The sequence below is a fragment of the Schistocerca serialis genome, chromosome 1 (genome assembly GCF_023864345.2).
Source record: "Schistocerca serialis cubense isolate TAMUIC-IGC-003099 chromosome 1, iqSchSeri2.2, whole genome shotgun sequence".
NCBI lineage: Eukaryota > Metazoa > Arthropoda > Insecta > Orthoptera > Acrididae > Schistocerca > Schistocerca serialis.
In genome coordinates, this window is record NC_064638.1 from 373149511 (window position 1) to 373155131 (window position 5621).

Sequence of the window (5621 nt, forward strand, 5' to 3'; positions counted from 1 at the left end):
CGTATGTAAGTGAAGTCTGTTATGGAGGTGGAATCTTGAAGTCGTACGTACTGAACCTGCCAATATCACCCGTCTACTTTTTCCAGTGACGCCCAATGACGGACATAAAACATTCATGAAAATTTTATGTACATAAATTGCCCACCATAACAAGGAATGCAGTTACTCTTTTGGCATCATATTCGTTGGCTTCGCCAGCTCACAACCAAATCATCACCCTTCAACTTAAACTATAACTCATGCTATGGCACAGGTAAGTGTACCATCACAACTAAGATTTCGTATTCACATTCATTGGCTTCGCCAACTCACATCCAGACTGCCCTCTTCCAGCCTAACCTAGAACTTGGGCTACATTCCATGTCAACCAGTCAGCACAACCTATTTTCCAAATAAAAAAAAAAAAAAAAAAAAAAACGTAGAAGCGAAATAAATATTGTCAAAGTTCTGTACTATCTCTAAATGGCTCTGAGCACTATAGGACTTAACATCTGTGGTCATCAGTCGCCTAGAACTACTTAAACCTAATGACATCACACAACACCCAGTCACCACGAGGCAGAGAAAATGCCTGACCTCGCCGGGAATCGAACCCGGGAACTCGAGCCCGGGAAGAGAGAACGCTACCGCAAGACCACGAGCTGCGGACTGTACTATTTCTGTTTCCGCACATATCGCGTAATATGCCGCATCATACGTCGTGCGTCATAGCCGACGATTCGTTTTGGGAGATTCAGTCATTCAGTCCACTCATTTCTACTACACTGGGAAAAATTTTATTACACGTAGAAAACTACGATAATGCCACCAGTATCATAAAAGAGCTTTGTTGTTGTTGTCTTTATCAGGAAGCTTGATTTCACGCGGTTCTGCACGCTAATCTCTGCTTTACAATCTTCCTCACATGTTCATAACTGCAGCAGCTTACATGTACTGCTTCCTGGCGGCGATGGTGAAAATGAAGCAAAAGTCAATATTGTGCAACAGAGCTGCAGTGCGCCTCAGTTACAGAAGTAGAAAATGTTTCGCAAGCTGGTGCACCTTGTCAGTTTATGTAAGAGAAACAAGCGACGCGGATGCGCGCCACGCCCACCGGCCGGTGTGCCAGAGGGCGTCTGCTCGTGTGGCCCCCTGCACTCTCACTTCTGGCCGCAGTCCAGGCGCGCGGAAACCGCAAGTTGTTGCGCGCGCAGAGAGAGTGCCGAGCACCGGAGGGCGAAAGCGGCCGTGGCCGCGCCAAGGCCAAGGCCGGCGGCTGACCCCACGCGCCGAAACAATGGCCGCGGCTTCCCACAGAGGCGCGTGCTCCACGTTTCGTTAAGGCAACCACTCATAGCACAATAAAATGTCACTTTTATTTATTTATTTTATTTATTTATTTATTTAATCTGATCAGATTAGGGCCATCAGGCCCTCTCTTACATCGGACCAGTGTTCCACACAAGCAATATTTCACACATCAGAGTTACATCATGACAATAGTTTAAATAAAATTAGATTACTGTAGTGACAATTTGAATAAAGAGTAATGACTAACACCTAATAAAGTAAATGCTGGCAGTACTTTTACAACAGGTGCCATACATACAAATTATGATAAAAGCAATAATAATAATAATAATAACAGTAAAAAAGAAAATCAAATAATAATGATAAACATGAGAAAAATTGGCAACAGTAATGAAGATTTGTGCAGATGTACATTAATATCTTGGTGTCTAAAGTAGATGTTTACTAGTATAGCGAGTTTTGGGAAGGGAGATTTAAGGAGGGGGAAAGAGGGAAGTAATGAGGTGAAGTGCATTCATGTACAGAGGAAGGCATTACTGTTCCTTAAGTAGATACGTCATTAACTGTTTTTTGAAGCCGGACATGTTTTTAAGTTTTCTAACATAAGGAGGGAGGTTACTCCAGAGTCGGGTTCCCGCTACTGTAAAGGACTTGGAGAAAGTGACTGAGCGATGCAGTGGAACGGACAGGATTTTATTATGATGGGAACATGTGTTTCTGTCATGTTGTTCCCACATAAGCGTTAAGGACGAGGAGAGATATGAGGGACAGTGTACATTTATAAGGCAGTAGATGAGACAGAGTGTATGGAAATCTCTGCGTTTGTCTGCACGCAGCCAGGACTATTTTGCATATGCTGGTGAAATGTGATCAAAAAGTCGAACGTCACAGATATATCGGAAGCAGGCATTCATGACCAGTTCCAGACGACGTGAATTCTCCTGAGAGAGGTCTGGTAGGATAATATCGCTGTAGTCAATGATTGGGAGTATAAGCGTTTGTACTAATTTCTTTTTCAGATCGAAAGGGAAGAGTTTTTTATATTTTTGTAGGACATGTAGGGATGCTGATGCTTTTTTTCACACTGCAGTTACGTGCTCTGTCCAATTTAGATTTTCATCTATTATTACTCCCAAAGTCTTTGCTGAGGGAGAGAAGTTAATATTTATTCCATTTAGGATAAGAGATGGTACGGATTCCCGAGGTTCTGGGCTAATGAGCTTAGAGTGACCAACAAGTATCGCTTGGATTTTAGATGGGTTTAGTTTTAGTCCTATGTCCTGTGCTCATGTTGATAGTGCATCGAGGTCAGTATTGAAATTTTCAGTAGCTTTCTTAAGATTGCTTGGTTTTGCTCTTAGATACAATTGAAGGTCATCAGCATACATATGATATTGGCAATAGGTCATAACCGATGACACATCATTGACATACAGAGAGAAGAGTATAGGACCTAATACTGAGCCCTGGGGAACACCTGACACTACCTGCCGCCATTGTGATTTTATATTCCCGGACAGGAAGCGTTGCTGACGAGACGTCATGTATGAGTGAAACCACTGCACTTGGTGAGAAATTTAGACCGCTAAGTTTGGCTAGTAAGACGTCGAAGTCAACAGTAAAAAAAGCTTTGCTGAAATCTAAGAAGCAAATGATAGTCACATCTTGTCTGTCCATGGCAAGTTTCAGGTCATCTGTCACCTTTATCAGTGCGGATGTTGTGCTTCGATGTTTACGGAAACCTGATTGGTATTCGTCTAGTAGGTTGTTAGTAGTTAGGTAGTTGGTGAGCTGGTCATGGACTATATATTCTAAGGTCTTTGATAGTGCAGGAAGAAGGCAGATGGGGCGGTAGTCAGAGGGTGCTGTGGCGATGTCCTTTTTAGGCACTGGCTTAATTTGTCCCAGTTTCCAGGCCTCAGGGAAAACACTTGTGATTAATGAATCGTTGAAAATGTCTGTTATAGAGGGCAGTAGTTGATCAATAATAAGTTTTACCATCTGAATAGTGATGCCATCATGTCCAGTAGATGCTGATCTAATCCGCATTATGGCTTTCTTGACAGTATTGCAAGTGACTTGCTGTAGATAGAATTTTTCTTTGCTACAGTCGTTCATCCCCATGAAGTAATCAATGGTTCTGTTTTTTTTCTGTTCAATTGTGATTGTAGGTAATGTGAAGAATCGGTTTAGTTCTTCAGCTGGGACTTTGGGATTTTCTGCAACTTTTATTTTGCCTAAACCGAGACTACGGAGATTTTTCCACAGGATAGCTATTGTCAGCTAATGTACGGGCATGCCTGAGCTTAGCGTTTCTCACCGCTTGACTGACTATATTTCGTTTCTGCTTGTATACAGTAGATATAAAATTACGTTTTTGGCGAATTCGTTGATAACCCGGTCATAAAACTCAGACCTCACTTGCTGCTGGAGATTCTTTTCATTAACAATAGTGACCAGTTAAGATGTTATTGAGAGTATGACCTACATACACTCCTGGAAATTGAAATAAGAACACCGTGAATTCATTGTCCCAGGAAGGGGAAACTTTATTGACACATTCCTGGGGTCAGATACATCACATGATCACACTGACAGAACCACAGGCACATAGACACAGGCAACAGAGCATGCACAATGTCGGCACTAGTACAGTGTATATCCACCTTTCGCAGCAATGCAGGCTGCTATTCTCCCATGGAGACGATCGTAGAGATGCTGGATGTAGTCCTGTGGAACGGCTTGCCATGCCATTTCCACCTGGCGCCTCAGTTGGACCAGCGTTCGTGCTGGACGTGCAGACCGCGTGAGACGACGCTTCATCCTGTCCCAAACATGCTCAATGGGGGACAGATCCGGAGATCTTGCTGGCCAGGGTAGTTGACTTACACCTTCTAGAGCACGTTGGGTGGCACGGGATACATGCGGACGTGCATTGTCCTGTTGGAACAGCAAGTTCCCTTGCCGGTCTAGGAATGGTAGAACGATGGGTTCGATGACGGTTTGGATGTACCGTGCACTATTCAGTGTCCCCTCGACGATCACCAGTGGTGTACGGCCAGTGTAGGAGATCGCTCCCCACACCATGATGCCGGGTGTTGGCCCTGTGTGGCTCGGTCGTATGCAGTCCTGATTGTGGCGCTCACCTGCACGGCGCCAAACACGCATACGACCATCATTGGCACCAAGGCAGAAGCGACTCTCATCGCTGAAGACGACACGTCTCCATTCGTCCCTCGATTCACGCCTGTCGCGACACCACTGGAGGCGGGCTGCACGATGTTGGGGCGTGAGCGGAAGACGGCCTAACGGTGTGTGGGACCGTAGCCCAGCTTCATGGAGACGGTTGCGAATGGTCCTCGCCGATACCCCAGGAGCAACAGTGTCCCTAATTTGCTGGGAAGTGGCGGTGCGGTCCCCTACGGCACTGCGTAGGATCCTACGGTCTTGGCGTGCATCCGTGCGTCGCTGCGGTCCGGTCCCAGGTCGACGGGCACGTACACCTTCCGTCGACCACTGGCGACAACATCGATGTACTGTGGAGACCTCACGCCCCACGTGTTGAGCAAATCGGCGGTACGTCCACCCGGCCTCCCGCATGCCCACTATACGCCCTCGCTCAAAGTCCGTCAACTGCACATACGGTTCACGTCCACACTGTCGCGGCATGCTACCAGTGTTAAAGACTGCGATGGAGCTCCGTATGCCACGGCAAACTGGCTGACACTGACGGCGGCGGTGCACAAATGCTGCGCAGCTAGCGCCATTCGACGGCCAACACCGCGGTTCCTGGTGTGTCCGCTGTGCCGTGCGTGTGATCATTGCTTGTACAGCCCTCTCGCAGTGTCCGGAGCAAGTGTGGTGGGTCTGACACACCGGTGTCAATGTGTTCTTTTTTCCATTTCCAGGAGTGTATATAGTTTTTCCCCTCTCTTTTATGGCTGAAAAGTGTCTACAGGTAAGCCACTGGACACACGAATAGTCAAAACAAGTTCAACGACTTTTACAATTGCCTGACGGAGCGGCCGAGAGGTTCTAGGCGCTACTGTCTGGAACCGCGCGACCGCTACGGTAGCAGGTTCGAATTCTGCCTCGGGCATGGATGTGTGTGATGTCCATAGTTTAGTTAAGTTTAAGTAGTTCTAAGGTCTAGGGGACGGATGACCTCAGAAGTTAAGTCCCATAGTGCTCAGAGCCATTTGAACCATTTTGAACTTTTACAATTGCTCAGTATGTAGTCTGGAGCCAATTTCACAATAAACATCAACAAATCACCAACACTTTTTCGACGCATTTCTCCAGAAATACACGCAACCACTAACTTAAACAGA